Consider the following 18,794-nt stretch of genomic DNA (forward strand, 5'->3'; position numbering starts at 1 on the left):
GACAGTTTCCATTGTCACATGATAGGGATATTCAGATGCTAACACATGTCATGAAAATATTTATGCTGCTTTGTTGTTTATACATATCCTTTATGTGTCACTAAATTACTTTAGATTTTTCAAATACTTAATTTTACTTTTAATCTGGTATTAACACAATTTATAATAGTAATTACTTTCTTCAAGTATGCTTCAAATTATGCACATAAACCTCTAAGAAGCTGGCTATATATAGCCCCTGGCCACAGAGTGACTATCCTTGCTCAGGACAGTGGAATACTACACAAGTGGTATGATATATAGATACTATACCTGGAGAAAATAAAATTCACAGATGACAGATTAAAACTTGCTTTTCTTTTACTTCTGTTTTTTGGATACAAATGCTTAAAAACACAGATTTTATTAACTAGATAGGATACATTTAAAATTCAGTGTTGAGAACAGGCTTGAAATAATATTCAGATATAATCCAGAAAGCCTGTTTTATAATCCAAAAACACCTAGTTTTTCAGTTTAAGTGAATATAAATTTGTACTGTTGCTACATTCCCTTCATTTTTTTCTGACGAAGAAATTAATGAATGATTACTTAAAAACTGTGTGAAGTGGATTTCAATCTAAATAATTTACTCCAGAAAAGTCTGGAGATATATATATGTATTTACACAACATATATATATATATATATATATATATGGTACAATATATAGAGTTATATATATGTTATCATTTTATTATTAGATATGTTATCATTTTATTATTAGATTTCCTAACAATAGTTTCCTTATATACAAAGTTAAACTACTTACAAGCTAAACATTTATATTGAGTTTTTAATTTTTGATGACTTTACTCCCTAGATATGAATAAATTAAAATATACCATAATGTCAGCCAAGAAATGCAATATAAAAAGTTTTATGAGAACATAAATAAATATGCTGTTTATCTTAACTTTTTTTCTTCTTAGAGACATTCTTCTTTTGCATTCAAATTATGGATACTTACCCATTGCTATTCTCTCTTTACAATTTTTATGCTGTGTCAATCATTCCTTGTATTCAGTTGGTCAATAAAACCAACTGACCCTTTCTTTGAGATCGCAATTCATCAATTTCTTTGCCACTCTTAATTTCATACCTTAAAATCAGGTCTAAGTACCTGATAACTACAATTGCATTTCAGCTTGACTTCCCATCTTTAGTCAACTAATGAACTTCCTGAAACTCATATATTCAAGAATATATCTGTGGTTTCCCAAGTGGAGTATGTACTTCTCTGCCTAGTATCAAGGTCTATATAATCAGGACCTAACCAGTATTTTCTATTTCTCTCCAGTGAAAACACTCTACAATTCAAGTTAAAAGGTATCTTTTAAAAGCCATGACAACCAAATGCCTTATGTGGACCTTTCTGAAATAATCAGAAATTTTAACAGGAACTAGATATTATTATAGTAAGGGATTATTATTAATTTTGTTAGTGTGTTCCAAGTATGGTGGCTATATATTTAGGGGAAAAGGGTCCCTATAAGTTAGAGAAGCACATGAACTATTTGTGAGTGGACAAAAGACTGATCAAGCCTGATGCTACTGTGGCCACCAGGTGAGTAGCAAGTGGAACAAACACAATTACTCATCATTTGAGTGTGACTATCCTCTCCCACTGAGTGATTTTTCAAGGCTCCCGCAAGAACTGAGATGCTTATAATAAATTGTTTTTCAGTTCTTTCCTCCCCTAAGCTGTATATTCCTACCTCATCTTTGACTCTTCACTGAACCTACTGCTGGAGGCTAAAATACTCACTAACCCCTCTTCCACTTATCCCTACTTTTAAGGACAATTTAAGTCTATCTTCTCTGGTGGATTCTTACTTCAACCTTTCTGAAGGTTTCTGATATTGAACTGTCCATTCACAGTAAGTTTTGAATACAGACTATTATTCCCAGGATTTAGTACTGTGCTGAGCTGATAACTGGTTTCATTATTTCATACCTATCCTCCTTTCAAACTGGACTATGTGGCAATGCTTCCTGGTATGGACCATGCCATTTCTCCACTCCTACGTCTCAGTCCACTGGAAACCTCATAGTGCCTACATCCTTTAATCTCTCCTTCCAAGTTTGCTGGCTAAAACAAGAGCCACCTTCAACAAGTAGATATGGAAAGAGCCCTGATGACTAGATGCAAAACCAAAAAAAAAAAAGCTATTAAAAAAAATCAGAAAATAAGAAGTTCTAGACATGTCTCCTAAGCTCTTAAATCATCCTGAGTGCAGTGGAATTCACTGGTCAATTTCTGCATTTTTAACTTCATCAATGAAATGAATAGTAGAAATAATTTATTGAGGCAGCAATTACATAGAGCAGTGAATTTGAAGGCAGAAGACCCAAGATGGAATCCTGGCTCTGTCCCTTAGGAATCAAGATCTTGGATAAATTACTTCAGTACACAGAGCCTCAGTTTCCTCTTTGTAAAATGGGCCTATTAATGCCTACTTCATGAAACCGTGGTTAAGACTGCACAATCTTAAACTTTTATGAGCACATCTAGTAGTGAACAAGTATTCAACAAATAACCTGCTGAATCTAAATTTATAGTAGGATTTGAAACACACCTCAGACAAACTTAGGGTTTCAGTGGACTGTGATTCAACATGAACCAACTGTATTGATGACAAAGAGAAAGTGGAATCAGGATGCATTAATAGAAGTATCTTATTCATAAGAGACATACTGTATTTTGTACCTCAAACCACATTGAGTATACTGGGTTCAGTTCTAAATACAATATTTTAAAAGGAATACTGACAAAATGTAGCAGATCCAAAGTGAAATACCCAGGATACTAATGGTCTAGAATTCATATTGTGAGAACCAGTGGAAGGACTTTGGTATGTTTAGCTTAGAGAAAAGATACAAAAACTATTTTTAGCAGATAAATCTAGGGCCCAAAATTAAGTTGTATGCTAAACTGAAACCTGCTCTCTTACAAGAATTTTATTTTCTATGAGTTATTAATGACATAAATACAATTTATAACACTAAGGAAAAAGTCTATTTATTATGGTTCTAATTCTTATATTCTGAGGGCTAAAATAAAATGAATACAGATCACTTTAAAAATTGACTTTTAGAAAAATTCAGTGTATTTTACTAAGCTGTCTTGTTAAGGATTTGGAGGACAAACTGCCAATTTTAAGTTCTGACTACAGGGCACCAAATTCCAGAGGCATAAGAAACAGCTTGTAGAGCCAAATTAAGGAAAACAAAACTGAAAAAAATTTTAATAAACTTACTGGATATAACAGGAAGAGTGAAACTGACAGTCTAGGCAAAAAGTCAGGTGTGACTGCTGACAAGTGGATATATGTTTATGTCAATCTGCATTCAATTTATTCCTGTTTTTACAGGGAGATAATTTTGAAGACTCAAATTTCAGACAAATAGGCAAAGGGCAAGACTGCAGAGAATAGTCTGGGATGTTACCTACTGTACTTATGCTTAGAACTTGAAATCCTTATCATACTAGAGTTCATTATATTTGTATATTCATTTCCTATTTAAATCAAGGCCTGTGCTATTAAATTCTGCCTTGTTTTCATTTCCTAAGAAAATATGCAAAGTAAGTTCACAAATAGTAAGTTTTCTATTATTCTTCTTTGAATCACCCATCTTGAACTGAGAAGTTGTTCAGGGTGGGAAAACAGTGAATTCATTCCCTTTCTATAGTTTTGGCATTAAAATTCAAATTTTATAGCTATAATTCTGGTGAGATCAGAAACACAGCACTGCCTTAAACATTAAAGCTCAAATTTAACTCGTTCTCTTAAACATACATGTGTCAAATATATAAAATTTTGAGGACAGGAACACCTGGCATTTGATTAAGCATTGTCTACTTCTCAAAAATAGCTGTTATTTGAACAATGACTGAAAAATGGCTGTTGCATATTGTCAACTTGCTCTATGTTCACAAACTGTAAAACAATATACAGCTTTAAGAGCTTAGATATGATATGTTTACTAAATTAATATCAATTGATGATGTTATTAAGTTTGCAAATCCTTCTTTACCACCAAATGCTGACAATACCTAGCATCCTTATAAAATTTTCTGCTTTGGATTATAACACCCTTTACTAATCCAAGTGCCAAAAAAGCAATTTGTTTTTTTCTCTTTTGGCACACGTCTTTCTCTCAGAAACATTCACATTATAAAATTATTCAAGATAATTAAAATTTCCCCATGGATGGCATAGGTAGACAGTAATTTACACCAGTAAATTTCCATCACAAATAAATTAAAAATAGGAGAAATTTCAGCTACATCTAGGGACTCATAAAAAAAGCATTACATTTTCATTGAAAACACAACAGATTTTATATCATTTGCCATATTGATTGCTTACTGCCCTACTGATTACAACATTCTGGTTTTATTTCCAGTACTTTCAGTCAATCCTACATTTACACTATTTATAATTCAAGAACTGACAATATTTTCTATAATGGTATAATTACATGCCATTGCTATTCTATGGCTAACTTGATAACATTTCTAAAAACGATAACCAGTCCTAGGTGAGAAATAGTTGTCATTTCTTTTCACTAGCTTATCTCTTGGATAGCAGGCAAATTTAATAAGTCTCCTGAATTACAAGGTAATTTATCTCCATCACTTTTGTTTACAGGACTACTAACATTGACAGCATTGAATAATGAATTTTCTGCTTTATCTTTTGTTTCCTATTTACAAAGTCAATCTCTTAAAATTTTTGTTGTTCTAGATTAGAGACAGAAGCAATGATATTAACTGCTGACAATGAACCTAAAGATGTTATTTTATTTAGCACCAAATGATACATTAATTTATTTTAAATTCACATAACAGAAATATATAAAAATCAAAAAACATAGCTCAAAAAAGAAAAAGTAGGAAGAAATGTGACTATTTCTGAATGTTTTATGTTAAGCAACAAAAGTTTAAGAGCTTAAAATTGAAAAACAAACTTGAAAAATATTTCATCTCTACTCAATTTGTAAAAATGAATCAAAAACACTATCATTATTTAATTTTTACAGTATCAAACATATGGAACACTAATACTCCACAATTTCTGGAACATCCATATTCCACAAGTGAGTAGTTCAAAAAAATCCCTATCTTAAAAAAACAATGGGGACTTCCCTGGTGGTCCAGTGGTAAAAGAATCCACCTTCCAATGCAGGGGGTGCAGGTTCGATCCCTGGTCGGGAAACTAAGATGCCACATGCCGTGGGGCAACTAAGCCCGTGTGCCACAACTACTGAGCTTGCGGGCCTCAACTAGAGAGCCTGCGTGCCGCAAAACTACAGAGCCCACATACTCTGGAGCCTGAGTGCCACAACTGAAGAGAAAACCCGCATACCACAACTAGAGAGAAGCCCACGCGCCATAACGAAGAGCCCATGCATCGCAACGAAAGATCCCACATGCCTCAACGAAGATCCCGTGTGCCGCAACTAAGACCCGACACAGCCAAATAAACAAACAAATAAATAAATAAATATTTAAAAAAGAAAGAAAGAAACAATAGCGTAAAATAAACATAAAAGAGAGAAAGACGGAATACACACACAATCATGAAGAATCAATGACCACTGTCACTATGTGCCTATTCTTCTGGGTATTGTTTAATTGGAAACAACGCTATTCTAGTATCTAAGGTTAAAAGTAACTCCAGGCATATTACATAGAAGAGACAAGAGTAAGCATTTCAACTATGGAATACCGCAAATGACCTATTTTAAAAGATACTGGAGAGTATCCAAGCAAGGCTGCTTGCTTAGAAATTTATAAAGGAGATGAAATGAGCTTAAGAATGTGATGTTATCTGTACTTATAAATCTGTTGGAAATTAATGATACCTATTTCTTTTTGAAAAGTGGACTGCCCCTCCAGTCTACAGTACGACTGCAATACCAATTGAAAAGATTTCTTTTTCTAAGATTTAAGTTGAAGAAAAGCTGAGCTGGCTTCCAAGGGACCAATTAAGAAAGCCAAGCCTGGATTATATAGGATTCTTTGGGGATTTGCAAATGTTTCCATTCTAGTTTTCCAGAGACAAAAATAGAAAGGGAAAAAATTATAAAAAGAAGTGATCTGTGGCATTTGGTTACTATTCTTCAAACGGGCTCATTACTACAAATTTTCAATATTTAATTGATTCACACCCTAAAAACTACTTAATTGAGCTCAATGGCTGGTCTATGATCATAAAGTCACTCCTTGACACACACACATTATTTAATAATAATACACATTATTACTGGGTCACTAATGCAATGGTATGAGGTAATGTAAGAGAAGCACCTGAAGCACTAGTTTTCATTTAAACAGGGCCATCCCTCAATATCGAGAACAGAAAGAGTAGCAGTTGAGTTTCTTTTATTCAGAGATGTAAAATTAGCTGAAGGAATACATGGAAATGAATCTTTTTGGTAACTGATTTTAGGGTCTCAAATTTAGGGAAATAAGTATCTTGTGCATTTACCATAACCTTGTTTTTGACAGTTTTTCTACGGGTATGATATTAATTTCAGCTAACCTATTAGAATTATTCCCTTAGCATTTACAAGTTTCTCAAAAGTAAAATGAATCAGGGTAAAAATGTTTCTTATTCTAAGAGGTGTGCATGTATATATATAAAAGGAAGGAAAAGGGATTGCCTTCCTGTTTTTCCCACCTCTTGAAGTTTAACAGCTAAATTTTAAGCACGTCACAAAGAAGTCAGAAGTGTAATCTAGGAAAATGTAAAAACAGATAAATGAAAAAAATTATTTCTCCAGTGGAGGGGACACTTCCACTTTATAAAACCATAAAATAACTGTCAATAAATCTGAATAATGATGAAAAGACCACTACTTATTTGTAAATTCCTTTGAAGGAAAAGGGTTTAAAATTATGATTCTCAGATTTAGAGATGATAGGGCCTGGCTGTAAAATCCTTTCCAAAACAGAAAACTTACCCAAGGCAATGACATTATTTTTGCTCTAAAATGGACTAAATTAACATCGAACTTCAATGTGTTTGGGGGTCAGGGGAGGTTAGAAAGTTGTCATTCTAGGATGGCAGAAAAAAAATTCAGAAATATAGCAAAATATGACACCAAACAGTAACTTTTTACAGCAATGGCAGGGGGACTGTGAGTTAATACTTACAAGGTAAGAATTGCAGGGCTAAGTAGGGGGCTTGTTTTATTATGGTCTTCATTTTGTTGTTATTCACCTAGGAAAAAATAAGAGGGAAGACTTAAAAAATTTGATCACATTATATAAGTTAGACAATTTTCAACTGACAATCATTGTTTTTTGATCCTTATACAGCACTGAACAATCACAGATTAGAAATACCTAGCCGCAGCATTTATATATTTCAGTACAGAGTACTATCATTAATTTTTTAAATTCACTTTTCTATTACTATCACCCTCTTGAAGTTTAAAAGTCAAATATGTAAGTGTAAATAAAACTCACACTTCAATATCTAACTTGGAGCACACTGAGGCTTCTGGAAGACATCATATAATTGCAGATATTTTAAGATAAATTCAGTATCATACCTCAACATTGACCAATCTCTTTCTCTTTCTCTCACACACATACACATGAAATCTACAAATCCGTATACTGCCCAATTCCAAGAATTCTACTGTAATACAGTATAAATACAAAGCTTAAGTTGGAGCTTAAAATGCATGAAGAAATTTCTGAAAACAGTATGCTATGATCTATGGCCAAAAGAAAAGAAAACACAGTCATGAAATTGCCTGAATTAAAGAGTAAATGAAAGAGTAGTGATAAAAAAAGAGAAACTATTTCCATGGTTGTCCTTTACTTATAAGAGTAGGAAGGATTAAAAACCAGTATGCAAAGGAAGGAAACAGTATGGCTCATCTTCAAAAATAAAAGAATTTATTTAAAATTTAAAAATATCCTAGCAACTTAAGTTGGTTAGAATGTTTGATTTCTGTGGGCCATGATTATAAGTTGTAGTTCGTACACCAACTAACAGTTAAGCACTTACTACAAGACATAGAATAGAATAAATCCAATCCATGCCCTTAATGGAGTATTCCAAGTGTATATCTTATTGTAGAATATCTTCACCAAAAAGGACAGTAAATTTTAAAAACTTATTTGAAAAATAAATATTTCAAATCCACAGAAAAATCAAGAGAATAGTAAAATGAATCCCCACATCCTACCCCTGGCCCTCCAATGCAGCTGTATTGAATTCTAATATTCTGTCATACTTACTTTGCTTTTATTTACTATTTTTTTTTTTTTAAAGAAAAAAAGACTACACATATAGTTGAGTTCCTTTTGTACCATACCTTGGATCCCATTCCCCTCTCTCCTAAGACATAATCACAATCCTGAATGTGGTATTTAATTCCTTTGCATCTTTTTACACTATTATTACAAATTCAAGTATTTAAAACAATATGTATCATTGCTTTCAAGCTTCATATAATGTTATCATACTGTATCTAATCTTCTGCAACTTTTTTTTGTTTGCTGAAGACATTCATCTGTGATGATACACATAGCTCTCATTTTAATAGCTGTATAATAAACATTTTTTATCACACAACTATGTCACAAATTTGCCATTCTCCTGTTACTTAACATTTACATTGCTTTCAATTTTTTCCTATTAAAAGTAAAAATAAATAAGACGTTACTACAAATGTGTTAGTTTATCTAAAACATCTAGGAATGGAATTGTTGAGTTAAAGCCTATGTATATCTTCAACTTTAGTAGGATGTTGCCAAATGCTCTCACAAGCAGCATATGAAAAGTTCTCCTTTCTGTATTTTCTCCAATACATATTTAGAGGTACATTTAAGATGAATAGCTACTATCTAATTGAAAATTTAAAAAATTCTTAAGTGATCAATTCCCTCTGTTTTCATCAAGTTCAGGTGAAATAGAGGTATACTAAATGTTCCAAACAAATACTTAAAATTTGGTCCAAGGTACTTGAACAAAAATAAGCTCTCATAATATAGGTAGGTTTTCTTCATATGACTGAAGAAATAGCAAGACTTAATCTAGAGCTACTGTGTTAGAAATGATAAGATTCATAATTAGTTACTGAGCTTAGAGGAAAAAAAAAAAGCAGAAAATGTAAATGGTTTATTAGTGTGAAGAATCCTTCCCCAATTCATTTTGGGCAGTGTTCTCACATGTGGTGCTTCTAAAAAAAAAAAAAAACTCAGTGCTTATAAAAAACACAAATTCCTAAGTCCAGCTCCAGAGATTCTGATTCAGCACATCTGGAAAAATGCTTTATTCTAGGTTATTCTGGTACAGGTGGTCCACAGATACTTTACACAGTAATTAGTAGTAAAAACAAGGTATTTTCAATATAAAGCATTATGTAACTCACTTTTTTGGTTAAGGGTAGGTAACAGTAATTAATATGTTATCTGTTAAATTACATCAACATATTAATGAAAACACACTGTAGTATCAGGGAAAAAAAACCCACACCAACCAACCAACCAACAGAACACCCCATGGTTACCTTTTTAAAAGAATGCTATTGTAAATGTTGGACTTTAAGATGGGGCATTAGGCTTACACACTAAAAACACCATTTGTAGTTTTCCACCAAGAATGCTACAAATGAAATCAGAATTGTAACAGAAATCCAATATTCACTTCCCTTTAATTACAACCTATTGGAATTTGGATACAAAAGAGGAGAAAAATATACAGATAGTATTTAGGTTATGCACATATGTGCAAATTCAAATCATTAAAAATCAAAAACATTCTTTTATACTATTTGAAATTACAGAGTTCTATTTCCAAAAGATTTAGAACAATCTGAACTTCCCATATACAAAGTTCAGATATAAGACATTATTTTAATAGTGAGAAAAAGTAAAGACTTACGCACTTTCACCTGCAGCCCGCTTTGTCTTTATACACAATATCAAGTAGTACAGGGTGTTGTTCTTTTTAGTTACAGTGAAATCAACAAAAATTTGGCCTTGTTTAGACTGGGCTATAAAATAAATATAATATGGGGCTTAGCATATGGTCCCAAAGTGAAAGAAACACTCCTATGTGGCCATAGTCAACTTTTCTTTCCTCAAGTGTACTACCTAACTTGTGTTATCAGCAACTATTAATAATTTATTCTAGCCTACCAAAGCATGAAACATACCATAAATACTTTCAGAATCAAGAAAGTTTTCCATTCAAACAGATGGAATTAACCGAATAAAAATTAAATGAACTAAAACCAGAGTAAATAGTAAAAAACAGTAAAAGTCTAAAAACTATAAGCATCTACTGTTCTCTTTAAGCTGCTTTGGGAATAAAATACCTTTTTGTCAAAGAATGTATTCATTATACTATATATGGATTACACTGACAGTTTGGCCTCTCTCACTTGGTCTGTAAAAGCTGGTGGGTGCAGGCTCTGTTGGCCACCATTATTGCATATTGATGCTATTCTGTACAATAGCTGACAAGCAGCAGCAATCTCTCAGACCCTGCTCCCAACTGTAAAGAGCAAGAACAAGGGCTGTGGTGATACTTGTTTATTCACTGTTGCTGCCACTGAAGCAGCAAGCTGAGAAAAGCATATGCAACTAACACACAGAGGAAAAAATTGGCTCAGCTCAACCTACCTAGTAAGTCTGCTTTTCTCATTACATGATAAAATTAGTTAAGAAGGAATTTTTTCTTTAAAAAGTGGGATGGAGAGAGAAGAAAAGACAAAATTGATGTTTTGATTAGAAATGGAACCTGTAATGTATCTAAGGAAAAAAATTAATGACACATGTAATGACACTTCAGCTCCTAGTTTAGATTTAACTGCTCAATTATCAAAATTCTCAGAAGAGTTTTAACCAGGTTCAGGGTGAATTCATAAAGACTATCTTCCCTAGCCATTCTTCTGGAAAATAAGAAAGCATCTAAACTTTAATCAAGAAATGAAATTATATTATGCTTAATAAAGAGCTCCAGTCTCCCAGGTTCCACATATCTAATCACCAATATATGTTTGACATCAGACACTATTAGCAAATAAGTAAGATTTTAGCCCATAAAGTTTTTACAAAAGTTCCAGCTATTAAAAAAAATTTCCACATGTAATTAACCTACTATGAATGTGTAATACAAAGCTAAAAACTTAGTAAGTACGTATCAATTGATGACTAACAGAAATAGAAATATTTGTTCTGTCAAATTATCTTTAAACTTAAATGACTCTATTTACAGACTTATAACTTTAAATTTAAAAGAAATTCTTATTTTTAACATTTTAAGTATTTTTGATTCTGAAAAATATTTAAAAAGTCAGAAAAATTAGGAAATCTGTAAATTATTTTTTAAATGCAAGAATAGGCTGATAAACTTAAATAGCTAGTCAAGAAGGCTAGGTTTGAGATAAATAAAAGTATAAAATGTAGTAATATTTACAATTCAGATAATATTTTGTTAAAAAACCCCAATCTTTAATTTTTATCAAAATTGAAAAAGTCACTTTTCTGCTTAGCAGCGGCTCATAACAAACAATGTTAATAATAAAAATTAAAAAAAAATCTGAGGATCACAGGATAACAAAATTACTAAATATATTTGTTTATTATGAAAGCTATCCAATAAAAAAGAGTAACAGCAAATATCAAAGAAAGATTTTTAAAAATTAAGACATTTACAAATAGTAATAAATTAATAAACAATTAACCAATCAATTAATCAGTCTCAGCAACTACATTTGAATCAGGCTGCATGTTTCTCTTCCAAGTGACTCTAACCATGAAAATAGGAAAGTAAAACTAAGCCAAATCACATATGTTAATGAAATATCAAAAGTGTGGTTTGTGGTGCTGAGAACTGAAATTCTACTTCAAAATGATATTAAATAAAAAAACTAAGTCCTGACATTAATTAAATATTGCCTTTTGAAAATGCTTATCAGACAATACAATTCTGATGCATTACGTCTTATCTGAAGAAAACTGAAACAGATTAAGGATCTATTTGCTAGTCAGAAAAAGAAAACATAAAATACACACATGTACAAAACTGCCTCAAATAAACATTTAAAATTTTTTCATTAAGAAATTGTATCTACTCTTTAATGAATCCTCAGCAACACCATAAAACCTCAAAGAAAATTTTTATAGCTGACAAACTGCTTAAAATATAGGTTGTCCTTATATACTAGCACTATACATCAACGATAAATATGAATAATTTCAAGTCCCTTCATACGCAGATATGTTAAATTACCTCTATTCTAGTTTATCCAAATATTCTTCTCCCCCTAAGGATAACTATTTCAATAAAACTAGAACACTGACAGTGTAACTGTATTTTGGGAACAATTAAGAATTTTCCTGAAAATAAACATTATTTAACCCTGAAAATGCACTTATCCAAAAATACAAATATTGCACAAATAAGATAGAAATCTATCACTGTAAAAAATATAACACAATAAATCCTTTCCCCCAAATTCTGTTATAATGAACTACATGTTAAGGCTTAGTTAGATAATCAGGTTTGTAAATTAAAAACAGCCAAAATCCTTACAAAATGTCCTTTAAGGGACAGCCAATCACATGTAGCAGTAAAAGCCCTTATTAACCTGTCTCCTAAAATAACACATACTACTAATTAGGTTCAAGTTTCTTACTCTGTAAGAACTGACCAAATAGAAGAAAACTGTTAATATCTACACCAACTCTTTTAGATGTTAAATTACTCACTAAGCTAAAAATTTGGAAGTTTATAAGCTATCGATGGGGCAATTTCATGATGCTAAATACTTGTGTCTAAACAATAAGTTTTGACAACTTCAGAGATCACAAATCATAAACTCTCTAAATCAGGAACAACTCTAATTTATATCTTTTCCACAATATAAATTCAAAAGCTGTCTCTCTTTCCCCATTTAACTCATTAAGACTGTGTATAAAGATATCTGAATTGAAAGTGATAAACTGAACCTGGATTTTTTCCCCCCCAGATACCCAGAAATTGGATTTTTCACTTTTCATCTTAATGTTCTCTAACCTAGGAAACACTGGTTAAGTTAAAGGGCAAAAACTGTATTCATTTTCATCCTATCCAAACTAAGCTGCTTTTTTATAACATTCTCAAATCAAAGTTATGAAGACTTTCTATACCTTGTATTTATCTCAAACAAGCACCTTACAGTATAATGACACCAATATCTGAACTCCACCCTTATATCAAACTGATTTCTATTAAATTTTAACGTTTTACTTAACCTTAACTGTCAACGGATTCACATTCCTGGATCACCTAATATCTAATAAAACAGAAATATCTGATTTTTAAAGTATTTTGATATGTATTTCAATGTTCAAACACATTCTTAAACATGCATCTGAGAGTTTACTTAAAAATTTTTTTTAACATTCTTTAAAGATAAAAGCAGTTCTATGACCATGGTGATAAATACACTTCACTCTTAAAGACTAAGATTACACTCTTCTTATGAAAACAAACCTTTGTGATTTCCTATATCTTAAGTATATAAAGTAAATATTTTTAGGTGAAAAAAAATTTAAAGAAAAAATTATGTTATCTTTTAGTAAACCTCACTTTATTTAGCAAATAGTGTTTTAAAAAACATATTATGGTTAGTGTTTCATGTAATTTATACTTTACTAATCAAAACTTAACCAATACTTAGTAATACTGTTCAATGAATTTTCACTATACCAGATTACAATTTAGAAAACAGCCAAAATTTTTATCAGCTAAGTATCTGAAAACTTCAACTAAAACTATAAAATAAATTTTATTTCAAAGCAAATAAACATGCTGGAAAAGTGGTTCTGTGATAAAGTATTTTGGAGGTAAAGACCAAAGTCACTGGAAGTTCTGGAATTCTACAGTTTATTTTTAAAGAGTTTGCAACTTTTGATATGAACAATTTAAATATTTTACTCAGAGTACCTATGAGTAAGATGCTAGTTTCTGCTTAAGAAAGTGGGTTTTTCAGTTTCAACCAAATTGCCACTTTTGGTTAGGACAGTCCTTGGAATACTTTAAATTCTCTTAAAATATTCTCATTAATCTTATCTGATTTTGTAGGGTCTATCTACCACTATACCTGTCAAAGAGCGAAACACCAAATTCCATTTGATTTAAACCTTCCATTTTATAATATGAAAAATCCACTATTTAAGTCTTTTACATGTAACACTGTAATAACAACCTTAAGAAAAAAAAAGAAAGATCATTATATATACACTTATTTTTAGAATAAATAAATTCATTTGGAGTTGGACCTAATACAAGATGATAAGAACATCAATTATACGAAAAAAAAAATCTGAAGTTTTAATAAATCAAGAGAACTCAACTGTGGCCGCTTCGCTGGATGATTTCTGTCTATTAGTAAATATTGATTTTAGCTCACCAAAATGTTCTGGCTTTACCAATTGTCTAGCTCAATTATACTGCAAAGATATAAAATTGTATGCTTTTAAAATTCTTTAGTATACCTTAACCTCCTATCATGTTCCAATGCATTATGTGAATGTTCAATCAAAGAAGTTAGGTTGTTCTCCAGAATTGGCTCTCTCCTAAAGGTCAAAACCTGCAATAAAAATGTCATGTATTATAGCATGAAGACACTCAACAGATTTCCGCCTCCTGCAGTTTCACAGTGGATCCCTGAACACAGAAGTAAGATCTTCAAAACGACCCCAATCTTGCCTATATTCAAAGAAACCCTAACTTGAAAATAATGTTTTAAAAATAGAAATATCTTGATTAGAAACACCTGTGATATGCTTTATCATCCGAAGCCTCTTCAAACAAATCAGATTAATATGTTTCTGCTTTCATTTCTCTTTAGAGCATTCATTTTGAAAGCAGTGTAGATGAGTGTGTGTGTTTATGTAGGTAGTTGTCAGAGGACTGGTAAAGGGGACTCCATAAGGAAAACAGAAATATAGTTTGTTTGTGCCTCTAAAACTCATAAAATCCACAGTTTAAGAAGTTACTCAAAGGGATAGAGACAAATTTTTAAATACCTTTCTCCCCAAATTATCGTATGTTTTAATGGTGACAGAAATTACCATCATTTTCAACTTCAGTCTTTTGCCAAGCCTGAGTGAATAATAATACTGATATTTCCAAACGTTTTAAGACATTACAGTCTAACAGAACAAAACTTAGAAATTACTTTTAAAACAAATTAAAATATTTATAAGTAATAAATGGATGAGTATCGGGCCACTGGTTTTTTTAATGTGTCCAAGTAGAGGTGGTGTAACTAAATGTATGTAAGGGTGTTTTCATTTGTTTCACCTGAATCTTAATAATTTAGTGGCAATCAACTATATAAAAATATTAAATTGTTAAATTACCACAGGTTTATAATGTACTATATGTGAACCACAATGCTCTGAGTTTTCCATTTTTATTTAAAATAAAATAACCCTTTATTCCTCTGCAGCCAAATATCTGATTGTTTAATAACAAAAAACACACACATATAACTCACAAACACTAATCCTGAAACCATGACATTTAAAAAAATTAGAATAATTGTACATAGTCTTCCTCAAAAGATATAGACAGTTTTCTATATGTGAGCATACAGTAAAGGAAGATATCTTAATTAAAAAAAATCACAGGATAACAGAAGAAACCAATATGTACTCCATGCCAAGTGTTGTTTTTAAATAGTAGGGAAACAAAAAATACTAGATAATAAAGAACAAAAGAGGTTCAGATAGAAGAAAAATACTAAATCAAATGTGTATGATAAAAAAGATGTTAAGAAAACCTTGAAATATTAAAATTCAAATCTCAAATCTATTACAAAATACAGCTTTTTACACTCAGAACCCACGACAAGTCTTTCCAGTGCAAAGATTCTTTAGTGAAATATGACAGGATTAAACAAAAGTGTATTTAACTTCTCATAATTTGATAAAAAATATTAAGAATATAATTCATATATATATTTAATACTTTTATATATTTCCAATACTTTAAACTTGCCTTTCTAAAAGAAAGATCCTTTAAAGTATCTTTAAGACAGGCAAATGAAAAAAAAAAGGCAAGAGAAAATCATTTCCCTACCAGAAAGCAATATTTCTAGGAAGGCTCTACAGTCATTTGTTCATGCAAATAATCAGAAAAATATATAAACACATATTAGTAATGTGACATTCTACAACTGATGTTACTCCTATAATATTAAGACAATCGAGACTTTAAAGTTCTACTACTGTCACTTGTAAAAATTAAATGCAAAAGCAGCTTAATCTCATTTTCGACACTTATTTCAAAGAAAGTGGTAGTTTATTACTGATTTCCTTAAGAGATTTGGAGCTACCAAATTTCAGCAAGTCATAGTTTGAATTCTAATTACATGCCAAAATTAGTTGCCTGGCACACAATGTTTCTAAGTTTTCTGAATTAAAACAAAACAAAACAAAACAACATGTATAGTAATACTCTGACAATTCTTTCTAAGATGTGTTTTCTAGTTATAATCAGACCAGTAATCTGTTTCTTCTAAAAAAGGGTTAAAAAGAAATCAGTGAAGATTATTAAGCTTCATTAAACAAAAGGAAAAAAAGACAAGAGCCAATTTTAGCCCAGTAATATTTTAAAATGAGAGACAAATTTTTATAGAAAAAAATTTCAAAATCGTGTGTAAATTTATACTCTGATGTTTTTAATTGGAGAAAGCTTATGTATCCTGTAGAAGAAATCTCTAATACAGTCGCTGGGCATTTTTTTTTTCTTTTTGTAAACCAAATCAACCGACTAATATTTCTGGATTGAAGTTATTTAGTGACATTCTGAACAGTTACTACATACTAATAAGTAAGCAGAGATAAAAATATATGTCTCCACAAAACAAAAAATAAACAAAAATGTAGCACACAAAGCATGATGAAACAAGGGATCCAGAATATGAAAGGTATTTTGAAATTTTCATCCTTAGCTCTAGATAAACATTAAAAGTGATTATTAATCTGATTAGGAAAAAAGCAGTGTTACATACAAACACCTGAGGCTACATTTTGTAAATGTACAACTAAGACAACTTAACAGCATTAAAACAAAGTCTAAAACCGCACTTTTATAAAATAGTATGAAGGGCAAACAAATGAAAATCAATGCTACCAGGAAGACTGATACCTTACCTTCTCTAGTTCCCTCTCCCCCACAATATGTAAACATAGCTTTAAAAAGAGCTGAGCTACAGTAGCAACACCTTTCCCCACCATTGTTTTCCTGTGGTATTACAAGACTTTTCTAGCCCTTACAATAGAAAACAAATTAGAATTATCCATTTCTGCAGAGAAATATGGATAATATACATAATATAATAATATACATCTGCTGGAACTCATACCTACACGCCCACAAGTCTAAAACCAAAATCTTCCTCTTATCTAGCACCACATAAAAGGGAAAATATTTTGAATGCTTGTGGATTTTATTTAGGTGCTAGTGTGTTCTCAAGCTTTAGTGTAGTATTTTAAATAAAGGAACCCCTTCACTTCTTTTCAAAATGGCTTATTAAACAAAACAGTCCTTCACCTATCACCTCCCAAAACAAACGAAAAAACCCCATAAACCAAAACACTAAGAAAGTATGGTTAAATTTAACCAGCCTGGTGGAATTTAAAGCCTTTCCCCATCCTACCCTCAAAACTCTCCAAGTCATATAATAATTTGAATGAAAATTAAAACACAAAAACCAAAACAATGAAAAAGCAAAACCCACTGGTTCTGGTATCTTAGGTAAAATTACATTTAAAATAGAAATAGGGTCTTCTACAGTTTCATTAAAGCAAATTTTATAGAGAGGATAATTAGCATCTCTTATGAAATTTTCATGAGATGACTCAAAATAAACAGCTTTGAAAAAAAGCAATGAACATAGGTTGTGTCATTCCAATTCTTGTTTTGAAGGCAATACAAAATAGTATGACTTATAAACTCAGCTATTCCCCTTATTAATATAAATTATATTTATAGCTCTACAGAGATTTATAAAAGTCGTAGGATCTTTTCATTTGAATATTTTCTCACAATGCACATCTGACCTAATGTGAGAATACAAACTCTAAGTTTCAAAATTTCAATTACTATTCATAAACGGATATAAATTTCTATTAAAAAATCTTTAAAAAACCGTCTACGGCTATCTTGTTTATCAGTGAGTTTACCGATTTTCTTTGAAAACCACACCCGCCTTTTATCAAGATGCAACTAAACGGAATGACAAGCTTGGTAATAAAAAGAAATATATTGACGGCTGTCTCAAGCAACATTAAACAACTGAAAACTAACCAAATAAAACACAACACATCCACACTGTTCTATGCAATATATTTCTTCATAGTGAATTTATAAATGAAATCATACACTCGCACCTGTGCTACTTACCTGCTGTATTGTCTAAATTAAGCAACATAAATTTATTGCAAATAAGGTTTTAAGTCCATTGCAATGGCTGAATTAGCAAAACCTATATATTTTAAATTATATGTGAAAAGTTTAAGAAATGTATCCAATTTTGGTGGAAAATGTGGAATGTGCTCATTCTTAACATTAAGAAAATTGAAGTTTCTTTTCATGGAAATAAAAGAAACAATTCTCCCGTAATCTGCATCTAACAAATACATGTAGGTTAAGATGAAAAAATTCTGCCAGAGGAATAAAAAAATCCTAAATCCTAAACTCAGTTTTTAACCAATAGAGAACAGG

General features: G+C 31.1%; 1 long non-coding RNA gene across 3 annotated transcripts in view; it reads right to left on the reverse strand.

The window, feature by feature from the left end:
• LOC133076436 (uncharacterized) overlaps window positions 1–18,794 on the reverse strand; it is a 102,586-nt gene that overhangs the window by 43,457 nt on the left and 40,335 nt on the right. For all 3 annotated transcript variants that reach the window (XR_009697532.1, XR_009697531.1, XR_009697533.1), the window contains exon 2: window positions 7,205–7,271. This is a non-coding gene — a long non-coding RNA (uncharacterized LOC133076436). The remainder of the gene's footprint in view (window positions 1–7,204; window positions 7,272–18,794) is intronic.

The sequence above is a fragment of the Eubalaena glacialis genome, chromosome 16, assembly GCF_028564815.1.
Source record: "Eubalaena glacialis isolate mEubGla1 chromosome 16, mEubGla1.1.hap2.+ XY, whole genome shotgun sequence".
NCBI classification, from domain to species: domain Eukaryota; kingdom Metazoa; phylum Chordata; class Mammalia; order Artiodactyla; family Balaenidae; genus Eubalaena; species Eubalaena glacialis.